Consider the following 11,420-nt stretch of genomic DNA (forward strand, 5'->3'; position numbering starts at 1 on the left):
AAGAAAGAGAAAAAAAAAAAGACTAGCCTTGAAACTGCCATGCAGTCTGGTGATTGCATTCCTGGGCGTTGTTCCCAGAGAAACAGAAACTTATGTTCACACAAACCCTGTACACGGATGTTCGCAGCACCTTTATTTGTGACAGACAGAAACTGGACTCGGCCCAGACGTCCTTCAGTGGGTGGAACTGACGCTCAACCGCAGAAGCGAGTTATTGGTCCACACAGCTCACATGAAGCCTCCAGAGAACTAGGCTGGGGGACAAAAGCCAAAGCCAAAGCTTCTTTACTGCGTGATCCTGCCAAGAGGACATTTCTGAAATTACGAAAGTTTAGAAAGGGAGAATAGGTTGATGGCTGCCAGGGACAAGGTAGGCGAGTCAAGGGTGGGAACGAGAGAGGGGGGCGTGTTTACAAAAACAGGCGGGATCCTAACGGTGATGAGAGGCAGGACCTTGATGTCTGTGTCTTCAGAGACCTTTACGGCATGCGAGCTGGAGAAGACGTGGGCATCAGAGCATGGTGCCGGCTCTGAGCACGGGCAGGCAGGACATGTGACAAGGGGCCGGTAAGAGGCAGCATTCCTCTGGAGGAGCGAAGCCAGGAACTGCCTTCTGTAGCTTTTGACTTTTATAAGTACTTGTTGATTTTTAAAAAGTTATATACAGAGCCAGGGAGGGGTAAATTGGAAGTTTGGGACCAACAAATCTAACATATATACATAATAGATAAACAACAAAGACCTACTACATAGCACAGGGAACGACACTCAGTATCTGATGATAACCCGTCATGGAAAAGAATCTGAAAAAGTATATGTATACTTCTTCCCCACTGGTGTTGGTGGTAAAGAACCTGCCTATCAATGTAGGAGACATAACAGACGTAGGTTTGATCCCTGGGGCAGGAAGATCCCCTGGAGGAGGCAATGGCAACCCACTCCAGTATTCTTGTCTGGAGAATCCCATGGACGGAAGAGCCCAGCAGGCCATAGGGCAGGGTTGCAAAGAGTTGGACACGACTGAAGTGACTTGTGCACACACACACATACACACACATGTACATGTACATACATACATGTACATATAACTGAGTCACTGTGCTTTATACCTGAAATCAACACGACACTGTAAACCAACTATACTTCAATTTTTAAAAATTATATACAAATATGACGAATTGGGTGTATACTATAATGGGATAAGAAGAGCATGTTTTTATGTTATCTTTTGAAATCTGTGCCTTTTATATATTTTTACATTAGTCTGAGAAAATATATATTATACATATATATTCTGAAATATTGTAGACAATAACTTATATTTGAGATAAGCACACATATTTTAACTCATTTTTAATGTTTCTTTATATATCTCTTCATATATTGAGACTCTTGATTCTTTCACCAGTCTTCGTTTATTTGATTTGTTGTGAAATATATATAAATACTTCAAAACTATAAATATCTGCAGGACTACTCACAATAAATCACTGAGTACGGCTTTTATTTTCCTTTGCAGATCATTTCAAGTCTAGAAAATATCACAGTTGGGATTCACAAAACAATCTACAGAATTACTTGAAAATAGTGTTTTATCTGTTACTAGCTTTATACAAAGATTTGTTTTCCAGTCCTAAGTTAGTGTCAGGACTGGCTTCCATTCTGACGGAACTGCGGTTTTGGACCTGGAGAGCTTGCGTGGTTACAAGTCAGGGGACGTTTGCTCTGCAGCCTTGGCCCTGCTTTCCGTCTCTCCTGCCCTCCAGCAGTCCCTCTCTGCTCTCATTAGCTTCTACAAGTCTTCGCAGCATTTCTTTTTGCAAACATGAGCAAATACACGCACACACTCATGGCCTTTAGTCAATAAATCCTCTCCCTTTCTTTCTCAGGTCACATGCATCCTTGCAAAACTTGCTGTTTTCCTAACAGTAACTCAAGGAGATTACTACAGATTCCTTTCTGGAGATTTCCCCCAAATATACCTGATTTTCTGCAAAATACCTGAATAGTATTCCCTTCAGGGGTGTATCATAGTCACTCAACCACAGCCCTGGTGAAGGACTTGTGTGCTGTTACAAGCTTGCACTCTGTTCTAGCGCTGTGGTTGGCAGCTTTCTTCCAGGCTGTTCCTTGCTGGAGAAGACGCCGCTTCACCCTGGCACTGGGACGTCTGGTCACAGGGTGCGGTTTCTCCTGGAACTGGCAGACCACTGTTCTGTTTTGTACTCAGACACCAGCCTGAGTAACTGCACGCTTCTTCTCATCCCGACCGTATAGACTGTTCCGAGACACTCGGCGTGTTGTCGAGTCTGCTGTGTGAAATGTGGGCCATGAATTCTCCTTTCCGTGGCGCTGACCTCTCGGCGTTGGGTCTCAGTCACCTCCCGGAGGTAAAACCCCGCACGCTCGTTTCAGAACAAAGTGGCCGTTTCATTACGGCTGAGGCTGAACTTTCCAAACGACTAATGATGCTAATCATCTGCTCTTGTGCTGGAGGCCATCCACGCACCTTCTTTTCTGAAGTGGCTATACAGTTCTTGTGGTCACTTTTAAAAATGCATTTTCTTCTAATGATTGCGTTGTAAGAGTTCTTTATATATTCTGGCCACAAGTCCTTTCTCGGATATATGCTTTGCAGATACTTTCTCCTAATCTGTGCCTTGCATTTTCAATTTCTTTTTATTCTATTCATGGAGTTTTTCAACAAGCAAAACTTCCCATTTTGATAAAATTCAGTTTTCAAAAATTCTTCCTTTGATGTGTGTGTGTATGTGTGCCTTTAAGGAAATATTTGCCTAATCCAAGGTCATGGAGATTTTCTCCTATGTGATTTCTGCAGTTTCTGTGATTATAGCTCTTACATTTACCCATTACAATTCATTTTGGAATAATTTTGTGTATGATGTGTGGTAAGAGTCAACATTATTTTTTCCCCATCTAGTAGGTAGTTATTTCATGCCAGTTATTGGAGACTATATTTTATCCAGTGAATTATCTTGGCACTTTTGCAAAAAAAAAAAAAAACAATTGCCTATTTGAGTGTGGGTGTATTTCTGGCTTCTTAACAATGTACCTTTCAGATCTGTCTGTCCTTAGCTCAATACCATGTTGTTTTGTTTTTTATCTCTTTACAGAAAATATTAAATTATGTAGTATGTCTTTTAACTTTATTTTTCTTTCATAAAATTGTTTTGGAAATTCAAAGTCTTTTGTATTTCCCTGTAAATTTTGAATTAGTCCTTCAATTTCCACAAACCCCCTATGGGGTTTGATTGGAACTTAGTTGATAATATAGATCAATTTGTGGAAACTGCTCTTTTAAAAATACTGAGTTATTCAATCCATAAATATAGTATACCTTTCATTTGGGCTTTTAAAAAATGATTTACCTGGAGAATAATTACAATATTGTGCTGGGTTTTGCTGTGCATCCATGGGTATATAGGTGTCCCCCCATCCTGAGTGCCCCCGCTCCTCTAGGACGTCCCAGAGCACCAGCTCTGGGTGCCCTGCTTCAGGCGTGGAGCTTGCACTGGTCATCGCTTTTACAGATGGTAATGTACCTGTCTCAGTGCTGCTCTCTCAAATCATCCCACCCTCGCCTTCTCCCACTGAGCCCAGAAAATTTTTCTCAGGAAGCTTTCATAGTTTTTAATGTAGACATTTTGGACAAGACTTCCTAAAGTTATTACTAAGCATTTTATTTACTTATTTAAGCCATTGGGAATGCCTGTGTGTGACATATTTTGACATTGGTTATTTAGAAATAGAAGTGATTTTTGTTTATTGACCACATGTTCTTCAATCTTGTTTACTTCAGTGATTCATTGTAGTGGTTTCTGTAAATTTTGAAACTTTTCTGCATAAGCAATTATGTCTTTTGTGAATAAAGTTTTATTTCAACCTTTCCAGCTTGTTTGCTGTCTCACTGTCTGTCTTTCCTGCACCAGCCAGCACCTCTGGGATTATGCAGCAGAAGTGTGATGGAGGCCTCCTTGTTTTGCCATGACCCTAGTTAGAAAGGTCAGCCCTTCTTCACTAAGCATGATGCTACTGTAAGTTCTGAAGATGTCCTTAAGTTGGGAGTTTCCCTCTTTTCCTAGGTTGCCCAGAGCTTTCAAGCATGGAGGGGATCTGCACTGTCTTAAAAATTGTTTTTCTGTATCTACTGATTAAACACATCTTGAAAACATATTCCATAATGTGATGCATTGCAGTAATCCACTTTCGAATTTCAAACCCACCTTGCCTGGTGTGGTGACTGACTCTTTGCGACCCTGTGGACTGTAACCCACCAGGCTCCTCTGTACATGGGGATTCTCCAGGAAGGAACACTGGAGTGGGTTGCCATGCCCTCCTCCAGGGGCCCTTACCAAGCCAGGAATCAAACCCCGGTATCCCGCATCGCAGGTGGATTCTTTACCGTCTGAACCACAAGGGAAGCCCAACCTTGCCTTTGTCATGGTTAGTCGTTGTTCAGTTGGTAAGTTGTGTCTGACTCTTGGTGACCTGTGAACTGCAGCACACCGGGCTTCCCTGTCCTTCACTATCTCCCAGAGTTTGCTCACTCATGTCTGTTGAGCCAGTGATGCCATCCAACCATCCCATCCTCTGTCACCCCCTTCTGTTGCTCTTCTTGGTCATGGTTACATGATCATTTTCCAGGCCTACATGTCTCATGACATATAGGAGAAGGAAATGCAACCCACACAGCCTCATGGACACCCTGATCTTGGATTGCTGACCTCCAGAATGGTGTGAAAATAAATTCCTGTTCACTACTCTGCTCAGTCTTGCTACTTCATTAGGGCAGCCTGAGGAGATGATACAACACCTTCGAGGTTATAGCCACTATCCACGCCTCTGTGAATGCCACTATGAGTAAGAAAAAAGGTGGTCTGGCTGCACGGGGTGTATGCTCCACTGAGAGTGAGGATGCAAGTGTGAAAATGAAAGTCTCTCAGTCGTGTCCAACTCTTTGCAATCCCATGAACTATGCAGGCCAGAATACTGGAGTGGGTAGCCTTTCCCTTCTCCAGGGGATCTTCCCGACCCAGGGATTGAACCCAGGTCTCCCGAATTGCAGGTGGATTCTTTACAGCTGAGCCACAAGTGTGAGGATGCAAATGCACTACTTCCCCAGCAGGCACATGAGTCTCCTCCTGCATTTCCTGACTGGGACCCCCGTCTTCCACCCCGATCTGCTACCCTTGACCCCAGCTTCAAGCTAAGGGAACAGATGGTTTGTCACACTTCCCAGATGATTTGTCTTGAGATGGGCTCAAAATAGAAATCACAGTGCTCGATGGACAGATTATCGGCAGGGTCCCTGCGGGTAGGAGGTGAGCAAGCAACCCCCCACTCCCCGGGCAGCACCATGTGCCGGGGGCTAGTGGTGGACATCTAGAACCACCTGTGGGCTCCCCACCCCAACCAGAGCTTCCTGCAGACGGGGTGGGAAGGGGCTGTCCATGAGACCTAATCTCTTCCCTCTGGGGGTTTGCTTCAGTGTTCACAGGAGGGCAAACTGAAGCTGGAATGAGTGGAGGCACTGGAGTGCTCCAGGCACATATACTGACTTTGTGCAGAAGAACTCTGCGCCGAGTTTCTTCTTAAACCCATCAGAAGACTTGAAGAGACACACAGGCCAACCTCCACCAGGTTATGTAATCTATAAAATGACGCAGAATAGAGAGGATTGGGATTTCCACACAGGAGTCCAAACCTCCTGCCAACATCCAACGTGACTGCAGCCACTTCGCGCAGAATCACGAGTGGTGACCAGCTTTCCCGATGCATCCCACCTACTCCAGGGCACGCTTGCGTTCAGACTCCAATACCCCCTCATCGTTGCTGGTCCTGTGGGTTCTGTCATTCTCTATTAGGTTTGCTGAAGGATATGCCGATCTTCCTAGGGTTTAGAGCGTGCTTTCATTTCCATTTTTTAAAAGCATGATAGTTTCCGGAATCCCTTGTCAGTCCAGTGGTTAGGACTCCGTGCTTCCACTTCAGGGGCCGTGGGTTCACTCCTGAGTCTTGCAAGATCTTGATGGTGTGGCCAAAGACATAATAAAATTAAAGCATCACGATTTTATCTCCAATGAGCTGCCCCTCCACTTGTATTCAGCAGGGTTATTTTTGTTTGTTTCTGGCTTTGTTTTGGTTTGTTTCTTTCATATTCATCCCAATCTTTATTTGCTAATATATCATGATAATCTAAACCAATTAAGCATTTTAATGTTGTCATGCTTTTGGTCTGTATTCAGACAAAATCAGTGATATTTTAGCAATGCAAATTTTACATTAATATGATATATTACCTTGGCTGGGACGTCCATGCATTTTGTCAGTTTGATAAAAGCTCTTTTCAAAAGGAAGTTATAAAGAAAAAAGTAATTGGCTTTTAGGAATTAGTGTGATTATTGGTAATGCTAGGGCTTCCATAGTGGTTCAAGTAGTAAGAATCCGCCAGCAATGCAGGAGCTGTAGGAGACGCACGTTCAGTCCCTGGGTTGGGAAGATTCCCGGGAGAAGGGAAGGCTTTCCTGATAGCTCAGTTGGTAAAGAATCCACCTGTAATGCAGTTCGATTCCTGGGTAGGGAAGATCCACTGGAGAAGGGATAGGCTACCCACTCCAATATTGTTGGGATTCCCCTGTGGCTCAGCTGGTAAAGAATCCACCCACAATGCAGGAGACCTGGGTTAGATCCTTGGGTTGGGAAGATCCCCTGGAGAAGGGAAAGGCTGCCCACTCCAGTATTCTGGCCTGGAGAATTCCATGGACTCTCAAAGAGTCGGGCATGAATAAGTGACTTTCACTTTCACTTTCCTGGAGAAGGGAGTGGCAGCCCACTCCAGGGTTCTTGCCTGGAGAATCCCCTAGACAGAGGACCCTGGAAGGCTACAGTCCATGGGGCTGCAAAGAGTCAGACACAACGGAAGCAACTTAGCATGCACACTGGTAATGCCAAAAGCATCCAAGAATCTGCAACAAATACCATATCTTCAATTCCACACTGCAGCCTAAGCAGCCAAGCAAGGGACGGCAAAGCAAAGGAAATTCGATTTACTCAAGAAGGAATTAAGAAAATCCAGCGCACTTTTCAATCAACTGCGAGGTAAGCGCCATTTCTCACCCGAGCCTCCATATCCTCTGCTGTTGGAGGGAAAAACATTTCCGGGGCATGTGTGTCCAGCGGCTGGCCTTCTTGACTGCCTTGGACGTCCAGGCTTGTGCTCTAAGAGTAGAATGAGGAGCGGATCTCTCCCTGAAGGACCTCTGGAGGTTTCTGCGGGTGTAGTGACATCCTTGTGCAGGGTGTCCCTGAGTCCTGCGCACGCAGAACTGGGGCTTGTCTCTGTGGTCAGGCCCCGGCGGTTCTCACACACGGCCGGTGCAGACCTGGGAAACTGCAGGTTACAGTGAGGACCAGGTACAGGTCTGTGGGGCTGGACCCCAGCCCCGAGAGGTGTCTGCTAAGGAGACTGTCTGAGAGTTTGGGCAGGAAGTTCCATGGGATCTGTCCCATTTTCTTCGATGGGGGAAGCGATGGGGGAACGGACTGGCCACAGGGCACGTGATCAGAGGGCACTCTTGTCAGATGTCAAGCTGACAAGATGATCTTTAAGCAGAAACCTGAGGAAAGTGAGAGAGAGCTTCCCTAAGGTGTGGGGAGGTGGGCACAGACTTCCAGTCTCACAGGGAGCAGGATGGAATTCAAAGTGTATTTGTTTCCTATGACTGATGTAGACAATGACTCCAAAAGCGGTTCTTCAAGAGATGGGAATACCAGACCACCTGACCTGCCTCCTGAGAAACCTGTATGCGGGTCAAGAAGCAGCAGTCAGAACCGGACACGGATCAATGGACTGGTTCCAAATTGGGAAAGGAGTACGTCAAGGCTGTCTATTGCCACTCTGCTTATTTAACTTCTATGCAGAGTACATCATGTGAAATGCTGAGTTGGATGAAGCAGAAACTAGAATCAAGATAGCCGGGAGAAATATAGATAACCTCAGATATGCAGATGAAAACACCCATATGGCAGAAAGCAAAGAAGAACTAAAGAGCCTCTTGATGAAAGTGAAAGAGGAGACTGAAAAAGCTGGCTTAAAATTCAACATTCAAAAAACTAAGGTCATGGCACCTGGTCCCATCACTTCATGGCAAATAGATGGGGAAACAGTGGAAATAGTGAGAGACTTTATTTTGGGGGCTCCAAAATCACTGCAGCCATGCAACTAAAAGATGCTTGCTCCTTGGAGCAAGAAGAAAGTTATGATCAACCTAGACAGCATATTAAAAAGCAGAGACATTATTACTTTGCCTACAAAGGTCTGTCTAGTCAAAGCTATGGTTTTTCCAGTACTCATGTATGGATGTGACAGTTGGACCATAAAGAAAGCTGAGCGCCAAAGAACTGATGCTTTTAAACTGTGGTGTTGGAGAAGACTCTTGAGAGTCCCTTGAAAACTGCAAGGAGATCCAGCCTGTCCATCCTAAAGGAAATCAGTCCTGAATATTCAGTGGAAGAACTGATGCTGAGGCTGAAATTTCAATCCTTTGGCCACCTGATGTGAAGAACTGACTCACTGGAAAAGACCCTGACGCTGGGAAAGATTGAAGGCAGGAGGAGAAGGGGACGACAGAGGATGAGATGGTGGGATGGCATAACTGACCCATGGACATGAGTCATGAGTTTGAGCAAGCTCCGAGAGTTGGTGAAGGACGGGGAAGCCTGGCGTATTTCAGTCCCTGGGGTCGCAAGAGTCAGACTTGACTGAGTGATGGAGCAGAACTGAAACCAGCAGGGGTGGATGTTCTCACAGCTCCGCAGGTCAGAAGTGTGAAGTCAGCTTCCCAGGGCAGGCTCCCTCAGGAGCCTCTTTCTGTGTCTTGTGCCAACTCCCCATCTGTAAGCTCTGCCTCTGCACTAGGTGGTCTTCCACTCTGCATCCTCTTCTTAGAAGGACACCATCTCAGACTTAGACCCACCCTAACCCAGGCAATGGAGAAGGCAATGGCACCCCACTCCAGTATTCTTGCCTGGAAAATCCCATGGACGGAGGTGCCTGGTAGGCTGCAGTCCATGGGGTCACACAGAGTCGGACACGACTGAAGTGACTTAGCAGCAGCAACCCAGGCCAATGCTTGGCTTGATCACATCTGCAGAGACCCTGTATCTACATAAGGTCACAGTCACAGGTGCTAAGTGGATCTATCTTTTTTTGGGGGGAGGGTTGTCTATTCAACCAACTACAATATGTAGAGATTACAGGCTTCCCTGGTGGCTCAGATGGTAAAGAATCTGCCTGCCAATGCAGGAGATGCAAGAGACACAGGTTCGATCCCCGGGGTGGGGAAGATCCCCTGGAGAAGGAAACCGCAACCCACTCCAGTATTCTTGTCTGGAGAATCCCATGGACAGAGGACCCTGGCGAGCTACACAGTCCATGGGGTCGCAAAGAGTCAGACAAGACTTAGCTACTAAACAACACAAACTTAAGAGGAATTTAGAACCAATGGGCCCTGAGAGAACATTCAGGACTGCTCTGAAAGCAGGGAGAGCGGCTGTCCCCACCCAGACTCGGCTGGCATCTCGGGACATTCACCGCCCCGCTAGCACCCCCGCCCAGAACACAGCGCCCCGACTGGCTGGGGAGGGGCAGGGGCCGGCGGGCAGCAGGTCTGCACTCTCCTGACTCTTCCCACGTCTCCACCGACCCTTCCCTGCAGTTTCGGTTTCCAGGGTCCCCCTACCGCCCCAAGGTCGCCCCGACTGAGAGCTCACCTCCCGGCTCTGCCCTCGGGCTGCGGAAGGCTCCCTGCCTTTCCCCTCTCCCGTCCTCAGGCCAAGGCCCAGCCCGCACCGGGCCGCCCTCATTTCTGGAGGCCTGCGGAGGGTACCGTCCGAATTCCGGGCCCGCTCCAGTTTGTGGGAGGGGGGGGGTATTCTGCCCCCCGCCCCCCTGCCCGGGCGCCCCTCGCCCCTTCCCCCACCCCTCAGCCTCCGCTGCCGCAGGAATGCGCCCTCCGGTCCCACAGGCCGGCGCGCAGGTGGAGAGGCTCCGGAGCGCAACTGGTTCAACCAGTTTCCACCGCAGACTCCCCACCGCCTGCTGGAAGCCTCGGGAGGCCGGGGGCGCGGCCGACTCCACCCCTCGCCCCGAGGCGCCGCCTCCGCATCTGCGCTCCGGGAGGCGCGTCCAGAGCCCGCCCGCCAGGACCCAGGCCCGCTGGGACCCAGGCCGGACAGCCTCGATGGGAGAACGAGCGGAGGGTCTGCAGCAAGAGCAAGGCCTTCCACTCCCCCAGTGACCCCCGCAACCCCGCCCCAAGCGGCCCTCCCAGCCCCTCTGCTAGTCCTCCCGGGCCTGCGTCCAAAAAGCCAGGGCGCGCGCTCTTTCTTAGGGCGCGGTGACCACTGTTGCATGAATGGGCTTCTGCCAACAGTCAGCTGTCAGTCTCAAGTTTCTCAAGGCTTTATGCTGACAAAGACAGTTTTCCAAGAGGAATTCATGTAGCAGCTGTCAACTAGTGCTTTTTATGTGACCGAATGTATACATAATCTTAATTGAAATTTTGCATATATAATATATATTTATATATACATATATATTATGCATATGCACTTTCAGCAAATAAAAATGTTTATAAAATTCATAGAAAATTTATTAAAATGCATGTTTCAACAGCAAAATTATGTTCTAAGTCCCCAAATAAAAGATAGGTAACCATAATATCATAAATTAACAACAAAATAAACCCCAAACAACCTACTTTGAAATGAAACAACATCAGCAATAACAACAAGGAAAAAAGCTCAAGCTATCTGGTGAGTGAATGTGAGAATGTGCTCATCAGGGGAGAGGGGAAACAGAAATTATAGATTGGGGCACAAATATACATTGCTTACGCTTTTTGGAGGCCGTTTGGCAGTGTTCCTCAAAATTTAAAATCTTTATCATCTCTGAAATAGGAATTTTATTCCTACAAATTTAAATTGTGGAAATACCCCCAAAATTGTTTAAAAGGGCATTTCTTACTGCAGGTCTGTAACAGCCTAAAATTAAGTAAACATCTACTGTCAGGGAAATGCAATAAGTAAGAGTTCATGAGTGGAATATTCGGCAAGTCTTAAAATCAGTTGTTTGTACAGTTGATATACACACTGCAATCTTTTGTTAAGATTCATACCATGTGGTTAAATAGCATATGAATAACTTCTGAGGAAGAGAATAAAGGAACCTAGGAGGAGCTTGTGTACTTCTTAATTTTCTTCTTTTTTATTTTTACCACAGGTATGTAGCATTTCATAATTTATTTATTTATTATTATTTTTTGCATTTCATAATTTATTTATTATTATTTTTTGCATTTCATAATTTAAAAACATAAGTAATAGGTCCTTAGTCACAT

The sequence above is a fragment of the Cervus canadensis genome, chromosome 16 (genome assembly GCF_019320065.1).
Source record: "Cervus canadensis isolate Bull #8, Minnesota chromosome 16, ASM1932006v1, whole genome shotgun sequence".
Taxonomy (NCBI): Eukaryota; Metazoa; Chordata; class Mammalia; order Artiodactyla; family Cervidae; genus Cervus; species Cervus canadensis.